Genomic DNA, 14,913 nt, shown 5'->3' on the forward strand with positions numbered 1-14,913 from the left:
TGTGGTAGACACTTCACTCGCTTGTGGTTTTCTTTTGTCAGCAGAAGTTGAGCGACTTGTACAGATAAGGACCTGGGATGGCTGTGACAGAGTTTGAAGCTCCAGGATGACAAGGAGCCCCCAGGAGCTTCACTGCCACTTTCAGAGAAGTAGGAGAGAATCCAAAGCTGCGCCTCCCTCACTGGCCTCTCCACTGGCTGCGTCTTAATTCACTTTCTCTTCCTCAGGGTTCACAGAGATTGTTTAAACAGGGAAACACTCTTGCCAGAGGCCTTTCCTATAGATCCCCAATCTACCCTCGTCCAAGAGCATTTTGGAAACCAAGACCAATTCTGTTTCTCTTTACAACATACAGTTTGGTGTTTAATGTACATGTGATTCCATCATATCGGAATCTGCTGAATGTATGCATGCATGACAGAACACATGTGGGGTGACTGTCTGTCTCCGTGGAGGTAGTGGGTAATATCTGGAGACCCTTATTGATTTTTATCTTTGGGAGGGTGTCAATATCATCATCTTGTGAATTAAAGCTATGATGATATTAAATAGTCAACAATGCTCAAGAGTCAGACTCACGCCGGGTGTGGTGGTGCACGCCTTTAATTCCAGCACTCGGGAGGCAGAGGCAGGCGGATTTCTCAGTTCGAGGCCAGCCTGGTCTACAAAGTGAGTTCCAGGATAGCCAGGCCACCACTGCCCAGCTGAAGACTTTTTATTGTCTTAAAAAACATGTTTATTACTGTGTGTATGATTGCATGGTGTGTGTGTGTGTGTGTGTGTGTGTGTATGTGTGTGTAGGCACATAGGTAAAGGAACAATGTGATACATGAAGTTGACTTTCTGTCCGTGTTTACCTGGGTTCCAGGGAACTTGGTTGCTAGGCTTGTGCAGAAAGCATATTTGTCCACTGAGCCATCTAATTAGCCAAGACATCCAGCTTCTTGCTCTCCTGATTACCTATCACCTGACAGTTCCATTGCTTCTAGAACTGAACATTGTTGAAACCAAAGGTAATGCATCTCAGAGGTCATCACTCACAAAATCACCTCACTGTATTGTTAAGACCTGATAGCTCAGCAGTTCTGGCATGGGAGCCAGCCTTTCCATTTCTAATAAATTCCTAGGAGGTGCAAATAGAGAAGGCCAGCAGACCACACTTTGAGGAACTAGAGTCTCTTTGGTGTATATCCATCATTGGCATGTTTTAAAACGAGGATTGCTTCTGTATACACATATCAGATGTTAGAAGCCATTGGTTGTCACATACATGGCCCCATGGCAGGAGAGAGATAGTTGAGCACCAGGATGTCATGAAGCAAAACCCCAATAGTTGGCTTAGTGGCTGAGCTGGGCTTCTAATGCACAGACCTGAGATGCACCTGTTCCAGGTAGAGGGATGAAAACATATAGCAGTATTCCTCCCCCTTGCACCCCCAGTTGAAACCTGGAGGCTGTAGCGAGGTGGGGAGCCATCTCTGATCATAGACTTGCAGGAATGAAATACCAGTGTGAGAGTGATTTTCCAGATTATGCATATGTTTATAAATTACCCTAGGTGTTCCTTTGCCTCATTCCCTTTATTGTGGAATGTATTTCTTTAAAGTGACAGCTTTAATTTTTTCCCCCACTCTGTGCAGATTTCATGGATGATGTAGCTTAATAAATCAAGGCGATTTCCACCATTGTATCAAGACTCTTTAATCAGTTCTTTGAATTAATGCAATCAAACGGTTGAATTCTTACATTTGTCTCTGTATTTACGGCTCTGTTGTGCTTTTTTATTGAATCGGAAGAGGAATATCTTCATTTGCAGCCAAAATAAAATAAATCTAGACAGGTTATCTAGTAAACTGACTGGGGCACAGGGTATGTGTTGTTTATGTATGCCTGCACATGTAAGCTACAAATGCAATAGCTATTTCTCATATGAAATTTTGCATTAAGACTTCATATTCAAGAAACTAGCATTCTACCATATTCTATGATAGTGGACCTATTTTTACCAAGTCATTAACCCTTGGGGTCTCAAGGTTGCTTGAAAAACATTCAGAAATTAGAATCCTTCTGAAGTAAGATACATGGATTTTGTATTTCTCAGAATTAGAACACAGACTTTAAAGTCAGGGATGCCAGAGAACATTCTAGTGCTCTCTAAACTGGTAGCAAGTGTAATGGAGGCTAGTGTAAATACTTATAAAGGTAAGTTGCACTCTGCCTTAGTCCATACTTTTGCCTTGTCAGAAAAACTAGACAGATAGGTACTTCTAGGTGACATATACATAACAAACCTAGTATCGAGTGATAACTTTCTTGGTAGCTTGATAGCTTGATACAATGCTTACTTTGCAAGGATGGTAACCTGAATTTGATACCCAGTATTCTCATAAAAGCTGCCCATGATGGCATATGCCTGTAACTTCATTGATGGAGAAGAGTAAATAGGAAGACCACTTGGACTCACTGGAGAGCCAGTCTAGCTTAATTGGAGAGTTTCAAGCCAATAAAAGACCCCATCTCAAAGGAGATAGACAGCATTTCTGGGCATGGCACCCACGGTTGTCCTCTGGCTTCCATCCTCTACTTGAGCATAGATGCAAGAAAACTCACTAACACACTCGTGTGTAGGCTTTTTAAAGAACATATCTATTTGGTTCACAGAACTGGAAGCTGAAAAGTCCAAGAGAATAGCAGTAATATAGAAATTGTTAAGTGCTTGGCCTTGATTGATAAGAAACCCATCTCTGCTGTACCTAACCAACTCCAGTGCTAACAGCATTAGTACTCTCTAAATGCCTCTTTAAGGCTCCATTTTTTTTTTATACTAAGCCAGTACCAATTGTAATTTCAGCATGAGTTTTGGAAGAGACAGTCAAACCAGGAGAATAATTATTTGTTTTGTTTTGTTTTCCAAATCAGAAATGTTAACCTACCTACGATGCAGTCTTTGAGAGGCAACAGCCACAGCCACTATAGACATAGGCAAAATGATCAGAAGTCAGTTTTAACTCTGAAGGAATGTTGCCTTTCTGTGTGTGAGAACATGTCTCCATTGATGAATTTTATTTCAAGATCTCAGGAAGCAGAGATTCTGCTGAGGCTCTTATTTTTTTTCCATGTATCTTTAAGTCTTGAGTATGTGTGCTACTCAATGGGAAATTGAGTTTTACAAGGTCAGTGTGACAGAGTAGTCAGGTAAAGTTATAAAAAAGCTCTGTAAAAGCACTGTCTTCATTTGTTTTATGTTTTAAGACAGAATCTCACTATGTAGCCCAGGCCAGCCTCAAACTTCTCATTCCCCTAGTTTGATCTCTTGAGTCCAGAGGTCATTGGCATGTATCATTAAGCCTGATTGAGAACTAATGATAGCTCCATTAGGAAGTGGTTTTTATAGTTACTAAACAATTGACAGTAGAATTTCTTAAGGGCATGCCTTCTCTTTCTCCTCTTTCCTTGCTTTGGAATACGGTTTAGGAATATCAAAGCTCTACCAGCCTTTAATGGGGTACACTTCTGTAATCCTAGAACTTGGGAGGAAGAGGTAGAACGATCTAGAATCAGAGGTCATTTTCAGTATTCTAGCAAATTTCAGGCTTGCTTGAGGTATATGAGTCTCTTGCCTCGAAAGAGAACAATCAAGACCTAAAGTCCAGGAACCTTCTATTCCTTTGAATGCTGATAGCACCCATTTTTCTAGTAGGCTGATATTTTATAACTTGCCCAGGAAAGGACCGGGATAGGATATCATACAGGTGTGGATATATGGAAACAGCAATATGTCTAATCTTATTTCCTAAATCTGTTGCCAGGAGTAAGTCTTTTTTTCTATTTATTTACTTTTTTATTTATTCACTTTACATCCTGATTGCAGCCTCCACTCCTTCCTGTCTTTCCAGTCCCACCCTCAGACCCCCTCCCCCATTCCTCCCTCCCTTTCTCCTCTGATAAGAGAAGGCCTCCCTATGAGTACCAGACAGCTCTGACACATCAAGTAGCAGCTGGAATAGACACATTCTCTCCCACTGATGTCAGATAAGACAGCCCAGTTAGGGGAAGAGGATCCAAAGCAATAGAGTCAGAGTCAGCCCCCACTCAAATGGTCACGGGAACCACATGGAGACCATGCTGCACATCTGAGTAGCAGCAGTCTTATTCCAAATCAACTTTGTCATAAAAATAACACTTGATATTCTATAGCTACTTTGACAGATATGATTTTGTGTGTGTGTTTGTATCTCATTAGACTTCAGTGTTAAGCAGGTTTAGGTACCTGAATTATAGTTAAAGATACAGTGGCAGAGGCAAAAGTGACTTGTAAGGTCCCAGAATTCACACATACCAGAGCTAGCTTGACATCATATTCTACTTTCTCTCCAAAATCCATTGGCCAATAGCTAGGCTGTCTCTAGCTGTGCTGGCCTCTGTGGCTACAACTATCCTATACGTTCTTGGGGCCAGTCAAAGCACCTAATGTATGGGTTCTTTATCTGATTCTCCTCTTATTGCTGCTCCTCCTTGGTATGTTGAGGATGCTGTGGTCTTAGTGGCAAATATCTTTTGTCTAAAACTAAGCCTTTAGGAATGAGCTGATGAGGTACATAAAGAGGACAAATTTCTTCTAGGTAACAGCTTTAGGCGAGCTGAATCTATTAGCCTTTTTGTATATTGAATCCTCATCCTACACCAGGGCCTTATAACTCCAAATATTGGTTAAACTCCCAGATGTACAGACTAACCAGTGTTGGCTTGAACCTAGTTCTTCAGTTCTTTGGATCCATAGCAACCTCCATTCTTCTTGGTGGGTCTACCTGATCTTTCATTTCAGCTTGGCCCCCTGGGATGGTATGGACAAAAGGAAACTTGCTTGCTCTAAACTTTCACCTTCTCACAGGCTGGCCTTGATCTAGTTCATATGGCAGCTGCAGAGCTCAAGAGCAGCAGAGAGCAGGCCCCAGTGGACACTCTTCAGTTTTTGACTTGTGACTTTTTGCTATTGTCGTGGTAGCTCAGAAAAAATGCCAGGCACAAGCAAAAAGTCAGTCTGAGAAAGAACAGTGGAGGGACCCAGACCCAGGGAGGTCTGAGCAGGCTGGGGCTGTGACCACAGAAGCTTACCCCACTTCCATACCAAATAGCCTTCTCCTTCCAAACTTTTCAATGGCATTCTCATTCTGCCATGACCAGGAAGCACTTCCTCCTCATAGGAGCGCTTTCTTTTTGTGAGTCCCTCTGAACTCTTACTACCTCCTGAAACTTTGCACTTGACAAAGCCCTGACATTCTGCAGTATTGCTACCCAGTAGACCTCCCAGGGGGGTGGGGTGGGGTGGGGTGGGGGGGTGCTGCTTAGCATTAATGAGTTGAAAGATTATCCTTAGTCAGGGCTTTTCTGACTTTTTAAATGGTGGCAACGCAAGTTCCCCTTGACAGCATAGAAATGTGTGCATTTTTGTGGAATCTGGACACTGGAGTTTTCTGTTTGGGGAAGGCATTTTAATGAAGCATTCTCAGGTTTGCTCACCAAAATAAAGAAGAGCCTTTTGTGCCCTGGGAAAGTTATGTGGAGATCAGGCATGCCTTAGAAAAGGGGCTAAGAGTGAAGGCAAACTAAAGTCAGCTTTAATGGCTGCTCTCTTTGTAAAACCCATTACTGTGCATGCAAGTTCAGCTCAGGGAAGACACACTTAATGATGTGGAGGCTGGCAGACGGAGCGGACACTGGATGAAAATTCCCAAACAGATAAAAGACAGGACTTCACATCGCTGAGACACATGTGACTTCTTTCAGTGCAAATAGCATAAGGGTGATGACAGTTGTACCGGTCCCCTGCTTTGGGGAGAAATCGCCAGCTTTGCAACAATAAATGACAAGGCACTCACAGGCACAGTTCTTTCCCTGACTAATTGGAAACACACCTCTGACTTTTCCTGTCCCTGGGAAAGAACTACTCTTTGGGAAATGGTATTCCTTACTTAGGTTTACTCTTCTAAAAAACTCAGCTCAGCATGGGGTTTGTAGAAGCAAATGCAAATGCCTCCAAGAGCCAGTGAGTGCTATTGTGAGTGTGCCAGGAAGTGATGGTAAGTTGGGGCTCACAACTTAGGAGGCTTTCTCTAGCTCTGCTTGAATACACACATCCTCTTTCCAGCCTGTTTCCTCACTTGTAAAATACGAAAAATGGAGTGACTGCTTCTAAAATTTGTCTCTCAGAAAAGCTTACAAATGAGTAAGGCTGAGGTTTATTTTTTTTTTCATTTTAAGCTTAGGATTCAGTAGTGTAGAGAAGTATGAACTATTGAAGTTATTACAGGAGACCCTTTTAAAAACACAAAACAACATAAATACATGCCTGATAGAGATAGTGCTATATCTGTCTGTGCACCCATTTATTCATTATTCAGCTATTTGTTTATCTATCCTGCTATCTATCTATCTATCTATCTATCTATCTATCTATCTATCTATCTATCATCTATCTATCTATCATCTATCTATCTATCATCTATCTATCTATCTATCTATCTATCTATCTATCTATCTAACATCTTTATACCACCTGTTTATTTATTACCCCATTCTCCTATCTATGTATGAACTTATGTTGCTTCAATATTCCCATGACCCCATCTACTCATCTTTCCATGAACCCCTGTTCTCATGTATCCACGCATTCATGTGTATCTGAAGCCCCCATCTATCAACTCATAATCCGTGCAGCTAGTCAGGTTCCACCCATGCCCTTGAACCAGAATCCATCTACCCAGTTATTCATGCTCCCATTTGTCCATGAACCTACATGGCTATCTACCCATGTTCTCATCAACTCTTCCATCCATGTATCTGCTCAGCTCTCCACTCATGCACAATTCATCCATCTATCTGGGTTGCATCCACTCACTAAGCCATAAGCTCATCCACTTCTCTCCCCAAGTGCTTATCCACTGCCCTCTCCTTTGCTCCATTTCTTCTACACCTCGGTAAATCTGCTTGTGTTTAACTTCCTCATCTTTCTCTTTTGTGCAAATAAGACATAGCTTTAAGCTGACAAATAAGGAAAATCAGGCAAAAAAAAAAAAAAAGAAAAGAAAATGGAACTGAGCTGATTAGGGACATAACAAAGACTAGTTCCCAGCTCTAGGACCAGAGTTCTCAGGGTTCTGTGTTTCTTCCAAAATGTTCCCCAAAACTCAGAATCTGACATTTCTTTCCTAAAGTTGGACTAGACCAAGGACTCATTCTAGAACTTAATTATCCTATGAGAAAGAAGTAGATTCCTTTTCTCTCTGTTTCACTTATCCTTTAGAGAAATCTTAATTGAGCAGCCATCTTCCACTGTAGATTTTTATGAGCTTTGTGGCTTGAACAGTCATGAATATTATGGGTCATTCTCTCAAATTAGGAAAGTTGATATCTTCAGGAGTTTCCACCTAGAATTAAACACTTTAGTTGACCATTACAAGGAAGTATTAGCAAATGAATGTTCTACATAATACACAATAAACCATCATTTACGTAAGACTTTTGGGAAAGAAACTATGGCAACTATGAACTCTTTTATTGTTAATTGGCCCAGGATCTTAAGAAAATGCTTATAAAGGGGGGAAAACCCACTACTTTCTTCTGGCAAAGTTCTGGAAAGCTGTATTTCTCCCCAAGGATTAGGGGAAAGTTCACTGGACATGGAATAATATATCTCGTATAAATCTTTGAGTGAAAAAGCTGCCAGACAGTGAGCCCCTCTTCTCTTCTTCAGATATAAAAGAGACATATCCTGTGTTTTGAGGTAGATTCAGTTTTTTAAACCAAACCCACCATCCACCCCAGGCAATGTTTTTGATCCCAAGTTTAGTCATGTGAAGTAAAGTTTCCCTGACTTTAATAGCTTAAAATGAAAGTGAATCGTGTTTTTCTGTCTGAAACTGGGAATCCAGAGATTTGCTCAGTTCGAGGGTTCAGCCTTTCACCTTGGGGCTCAGTTACAGGAAGTGGAGAAATTTGGGTCAGATGCTTTGCCCGTTTTCCAAATAGGTAAAGAGTGAGGAAGTCTGAAGAGCTGTCTGGCTCGTAAGGCCACTAGACAGATTAGAAAATGCAAAGTGAGTTTCCTGATATTACTTCTGTTGGGAGTGTTGGGGTAGGAGATGGAATCAAATTGCCTATATCCAGAGCATGGATGCTCTGTTTTAAATATCCCATAGATACATTCCATGGGATAGAGAGGATGGGTTTTCTGGACACAAAATCATCTGTGGAGGCAATTGATCTGTGGTCTCCATGCTGGCTACTGAAAAAATAGAGAGCATAGGCTTGCAGCATTACCACTGCAGATGTGTGTCAGAAATGAAAAGTCTTAGAGATCTCTATGGTAAACCCAAATCCAAGGTCATGGTTTTCATAATATCTACAAATATTTCAAATATGCATTAAATTCTAGAATGTAATAATTTCACTGGGATGTTGAAAGAGGTTTGTTTATTATTTTCCCCTTTATCTAGCTGACTAAGAGATATATAAGGATCTGCTCTTAAGCATGTACACGTGTGTGTGTGTGTGTGTGTGTGTGTGTGTGTGTGCGCGCACGCGCGTGACTGCATGCGTGCGTGTGTACATAGGTACACATAGAGGCCAGAGGCTGACTTCAGATACATTTTTTTCATTGCTCTAAACCTTATGTTTTAGAGACAGTCTTTCATTGAACCTAGAGCTTGTGTTTTCAGCAAGACTGGTTGGTCAGCAAGTTCCCAAGATCTACCGGGCTCTAGCTGCCACCCAGTTGTAGAGAATATATTTGTGCACCACTATACCTACTGTTTTGTGTGTATATTAGGGATCTAAACTCAGACTTGTTTGCCCAACAAGCAGTTTCCACCCTGAAACATCCTCCTAGCCTCCTGGGTCTATTTCTTGACTGTACTGCTGGTATTTTACATCTAGGAACAGAGCCCAGCAAAAGGTTTCTCTGTTCTTCCACCTCTTTATCCTCATCTCTGAGTGTCAATCATCTATGGCAGCCTGACTATAGAAATTCCGCATAACACAGGTGAACTGACTTTAGAATATAGGTTAGGGTGTTCCAGGGAGTTCTTATGCTTGTGGATGCTTATCCTATCTGTTTAACAGCTGTTTGGATCCCTGATGCTGCTCCCGCTAGAACTGGTCAATGTTGACATTATTAAATGGGTAGAGTATCCTTGGCCATTCTTTTTTCATGCCAAAAATCTACATGACAACCCTTTATTGTTCCAGATTTTTAATGGGGCTTGGACAGTATTCCACTTCACCAAACTTCATTCCTCTCAAATCAAAACCTACCTGTTTCTATGAAGAGCCTGCAGCCTTTTGTCAGGAGTGTGCCATGTGCCATAGGTCCCACACAGGGTACTTTACATACATCTTGTTTTGTTGCTCCAGCAGCTTTGTAAACAGAAGTTCCATCATCCCCACTTATAGGGAGAAAGCCACAGCTCATGTTGGTGAAGTAATTTGCTCGCAGCAAGGTGGTCAGGCAGAGCTGAGATTCAAACTCGAGCCTGTCGGACTTACTAATTGGTGCTTTGAAATTCTGTTCTGTGCCACAACAGGGGTAATGAATCAGCCAAGGAACCCCAGGAAGGTGCTAACCTACTATTGTACATAATTGATCAAAACACTCGCTGTGAACGAGTGCTGTATTAGATACACTCTACCAGGGGGAAGAGAATAATTACAAGTGACCACAGTAGATTCCTCTATCTGGTCGATTTTAACTTTCTCAAGCTCAAACCAGCCTTTAAGGTACTCTGTTTTTAAGATTGAGGGCCGCTGCCACCAGACTCAGCTAACCTGAGTATCTTATATCTTTGCGGCCCAGGAAAGGGGTAGGGTGCTCCCGGTCATTCTCCCTTCCACTGGGTCTTGTTAGCTGGCATGGCACCCTTTTATTGGTTTAAGTGTTTGTTTTTACAGAAGTGTTTAGTTTTGGGTTGTGGCTGTGGGTAGGGGTAGTCATTAGAAAACAATGCCAGAAGGGTGTGTTGCTCGTCCATATGACCTTGTGGGCAAAGTAGGATGGAAACTTCCTTTAACCAGTACAACCGAGTCACCTTACTTTGTCCACAGCCTCCATCCCATCATAAGATAAAGGACCTGATATCTCTTCTGCTAGTAAGGAATCGTCCCTCTAATCTGCCCATGTACTGGCTGCTCTCTCCAATACTGTAAGAGAAGTGTGACAAATTAGGTGTAGTAATTGGATAGGTGGGCAAAGAATGATTCACAAGTTGAACTGCTCACAAAACCAGGACAGATTGAAATATCCCTCCTGATCCTGGGGTCAGAAAACACTGCAGGGCCAACCCAATTGGATAGAGTTTTGTAGTTGTCTTATTTGAATCCAGTATAAATGTTTAGTTGCTGCCAATGGTTGAGATGTAGCTGCTGTGACTGGCTGAGACTTAGCTGTATTTCTGAGAGTATACTCTTAGGTTAGGGTTACATTTACTGTACATAGGAAGTTAGGTTGCAGCACATTAATAAGAGTCCAGTATGGAGACCTCTATAAGCCAAATTTAACAATAGGATACAATTAATCTCCTCGTGCTTTTATGCTTGTTTCTCTTGTCCAGTGTTTGCAGCCATGATCCAAACGCCCAAGCCAGTAAACATAAACTGTCAGTTTTGTGACCACCAAGTTAAGTGCTTTGGGAGGATTTAATAAAGAAATGGTTACTCAGCAAAGAAGAAAGAGAGAGACAAGAGGGAGAGGAGGAAGTTGTGTGGGCAATTTATGAGTGTAGACAGACATGCAAGGTAATCTAAAAAAAAATGGTAACTTCAGATCTAAAGGGATCTGTGCACAGTTTATATTCATAGCTCTTTAAAGCCTGTTTCATTCTAAAGAAACCCAACCTGGAAATGGAGGATGACATTGTGTAAGAACTGGGAAGTTAAGAAAGATGAAGTGAGAGTCTCCTGGGAGGGTAAAGACACAGATCTCAGTCCTGGAGCTCAATGGAACCGATTCTGCCAACAACCTGGATGAACTTGAGCAGACCTTTCCCAAGAGTCTCCAAGTGGGACCGTTGCCCAGCCAACACCTTGATTTTAGCCTTCCCGAGACCTGAGGCAGAGCAGCCAGCTGAGCCCCTTGTACTTTTGGCCTACAGCTATGAGATCATAATTTTTTGTTCTTTAAAGCCACTAAGCCCTCGGTAATTTGCTAGAACTATGTAGAAAGCTGAACAGGAGGCCACTTCCTTGTTCATTTTTGTACTTCAGCATCAGCATCACCACCCACTCCCTCAGCCCCTTTTAATTGCTGAGACAGGATCTAACCCAGGCTAGTGTGAGACTCAAGGTTATTCTCCTGCTTCAGATTTCTAAGCACCAGGATTGCAGGCATGCACTACTATGGCTGGCTATTTCCCATTTCCCCCAGAGCACCTTCACTGTAGAGACTTCATCCTGGCATCTGAGGCCTTCCACACTGCAGTTCAATCCAGAATTCACCTCATACTCTCCTTTTTTCCAGTAAGCCCAACCGAGTTTCTCTACTAAAAACTACCATGCTTTGGGCCACTGAACACTTCCTTAGTCATGGCCTTGACCTCACAGCTAGAGCCATATGAGTCAGACTGGTCTTCCTAGTGAAGTGTAACCTGCCACAATCACTGCCACATTCCAAAGGCTACTATATGTATTTGTCTTTGGGCTTTGTCTTTGGCCCTGTATTGCTGCCTTGTCCCTCTCCTAAGGGCTCTGTGTACTCGATAATGGCAAGGATGAATGTATATATTGATCTATATGTTACTTCTTCAGGTCTAACACAAGAATCAGCATGCTGGATATGACCTGTCAATGGGTGTGTTGTACTCAGGAAAGCCTTTTGATTTGTGTAAGCACTGCACTTTTTCTTGTTTGTGGTCAGGTTTAAGTATCACCAGAGTGATAACTCCTTCAATGTCATGACATTGAGCTGATTTTTTTCTTCAACTTTATCTTAGTAGCTCTTTGAACGTCACTATTTTGGTCTCAAAGAATGGATACTTTGCAAATGTGGGACTCATCCCCTTGTGCTTGTGACTACTTCCAATGTTGACAGGCCATCTGATGTAATTTCTGAGCATCAACGTGTATATCACTTTGAAATTATGTCAATTCCTTTGCTAACGACACTGACCAAATATCTGACAGAAGCATGTAGGATTTTACAGGCCAGTCATGCTGTGGGAAGCCACAGCTATTGGTATGAGCCAAGCTTGTTCATATCTAGACTGTAAATCAAAGCACATATTACCTACAAAGCCGAAGGTTCACTTCTGCTAGTTGGGCCACAACCCCAAAGGTTATATAACCTCTCAAAACAACATCACCAGATGAGAAACAAGTGTTCAGGCCCATAAGCCTTTAGCAGGTATTTTAGACCCAAGCCCTAATAGTCACCTACCTTATACATGGAAAGGCAGCAGAACGCTTGGGCAGGGGATCATAGCCATGGGATGGACTGTAAGCCTTTGACTTTTTCTCACTGTAGCTTTCTATTCTTCATTCCATACTAAAAAGACAATTTGATGGATGAAAGCACTGGGAAGAGGCTAGAGATTCATAAAAAGTGCGAACACATACAGCTACAAATGAGTGGGCAGATCCACCACCTTCTCTCCAGAATCAAATCCGTCTGCCATCGGCATGCACAGGGTAAGATGAGACAGGCAGAGCTGAGCCTTGGCTTAATTACACATAATTTGGGTGGCAGCTGAAATGCAAACCTAAACACTCAATCAGCTAAAGATACACAAAATTAAGCATTTCACACAGTGTCCAACCCCTTCAATCTTTATTAATACTTTAATTATGTTAATTATACCATGGTTTCAAGCCCCGCTACTACAACACGCAGGGGGTGGAGGTGGGGGAAGAGGCAGACCTCTCAGCAACACAGCTATGCGATCACTGTATGTGAATTAAAAGTATGAATTGAATACAAAGTAGGGGAAATCACAGATCCATAATTCAGCAGTTTGCTCGCTCGGGCTCTTCACACTCCTTTCCTCCATGACTGACAGTGTTCCTGGAGGCTGAGCCTAAGCCCCTCCCACTTTTGACATGCAATATACATAGTAAGTGCTCAGTAAACTTTAGTCAGCTTCATTTCTGATTAACTCCAATGAGATGAAACAGTATGTTTAGAGATAAAAGGAAAGGCAGGGGAAACGATAACTTGTTCGCAAGATGAGAGGTGTGGGTGCCAGGAGTGGGTCAGGATCTGTAAAAAGAACACAGGACAGAAAATGATCAGGGCCCCAGAGGTTCACCATGTTACTTTGAAGTCCTTCTGGTGTCTGGTCCTATTCTTCCCCTGCTGTCCCTGAACAATGAGAAGAGCCACAGGACTATGGCCCTCAAACTGCTCTTCTTCTCTGCCACCATGAGGAGCCCTGTTGTAGGGACCTTTGTCGGGGCATGAGGAGTAAGAGCTCTCTTGAAATCTGTGTGTCTTATGTGCTTCCCAGCTAAGGCTTCCTTTCCAAGAACCTGCTGGAAAGCAGTCTGCAGGTTCCTCCTGTAGTGGCGTTCATGTTCTGCAGCCTCCTGCCCACCACCTTTCTCCATTCTGCATTATGCTTTTCTACCCTTTGACAGACGACCTCGCTATAGCAATGCCCTCTGGCTCTAGGTGTATGTGCCTTGATTTTTCCTCTCCATTCCTAGCCTCCCTCCCCATGGATTTATGTCACATCTCCTATGCTTTTGCTAAGCCTCTACTGAATTGCCCTTCCTCCTACTCTGAAATGACCCCTGACATCAATGACAATTCACTAAATCTAGGTCAGGGTTACCTTCTCTGTGAAGCCTTCCCAGCCCTAAAGTAGTCAGTGAAACTTACTTGTTTCCAAATCCCCATGGTCCTCAGCATCTGACCAGTTTTACTTTTTGGCTACAGATTTTCCTGAAAATCTGGGTTCTGGGGTGAAGAGGCTTCCAGCCATCTCTGCAGGTGCATTCCCCCACCTTAGACTAAACACACAACTCTCAAAACACATACGTATTTGACAAGGGTTAACCGCATAAAATCAGTCAATCTATTGCTAGGGAGAATTCAGTTGCCCAAACTGCTCTCATCAATAACTGTATTTTTTTTTTAAATCTCTGCCGTAATAGTTTGCTGAGCAGAAACAAAACTCAGCAAACTATTAAGGCAGAGATTAAAAAAAAATCTCTGTCATCAGAATGACTTGTACAGGATAGGATTTTAGGCTTGGCTGGACAGACCATGGACAGAACTGACATTTGTTGGGAGCGTCATTTTAACATCACCAGAGGAAACCTTCAAGATCCATCCATCTGGTGTGGCAATGCAGTATTTACTGCATACAGCAATTCAGTCAGTTTGCTCTTGGTGTGGATTGGTTCTCTGAGTCACCTTCTTACCCAGGTCTCTTTGTTAAGCTAAATATCTTCCCAGCCCTATAAATAGTTTTGCTGTTCTCTGCTCATCTTCCCGGTCTAATAGATCACCACTAGAGCTTCCCATGCGTGTATTCGGGGTCAAACCCCAAGACAGTGATGCTATCCCTTCTCAGTCATGAACCCCGAAATGGGAGCTGATGTTGAGGAAGGAAATGCTTGCTAGTTTTATGGTTTTGTAGCAGAAACAGAAAGTTCTCATTGTCACAGACCTCAAAGGTTAACAAAAGGAAAGATGGCCCATAACCATTAACCAATAGATAAAGATGGTTATTTCAAATAAACTAGGCTAGAATGGAAATATGCAACTAATATCAGTTTAGTTTCTTCCCAACCAAGGCTTTTTCCTCTCCTCTCCTCTCCTCTCCTCTCCTCTCCTCTCCTCTCCTCTCCTCTCCTCTCCTCTCCTCTCCTCTCCTCTCCTTCCTCTCCTCTCCTCTCCTCTCCTCTCCTCTCCTCTCCTCTCCT

At 42.4% G+C, this 14,913-nt stretch overlaps 1 protein-coding gene and 1 long non-coding RNA gene across 3 annotated transcripts in view; one reads left to right on the plus strand and one right to left on the minus strand.

Moving 5' to 3' along the window:
- Window positions 1-14,913, plus strand: part of Lrmda (leucine rich melanocyte differentiation associated) — a 1,036,590-nt gene that overhangs the window by 696,652 nt on the left and 325,025 nt on the right. The gene's annotated exons all lie outside the window — the stretch shown is intronic.
- Gm30926 overlaps window positions 12,843-14,913 on the minus strand; it is a 72,367-nt gene continuing 70,296 nt past the window's right edge. Inside the window, exon 3 of the long non-coding RNA XR_383249.2 lies at window positions 12,843-13,243. This is a non-coding gene — a long non-coding RNA (predicted gene, 30926). The remainder of the gene's footprint in view (window positions 13,244-14,913) is intronic.

The sequence above is a fragment of the Mus musculus genome, chromosome 14 (genome assembly GCF_000001635.26).
Source record: "Mus musculus strain C57BL/6J chromosome 14, GRCm38.p6 C57BL/6J".
Classification (NCBI taxonomy): domain Eukaryota; kingdom Metazoa; phylum Chordata; class Mammalia; order Rodentia; family Muridae; genus Mus; species Mus musculus.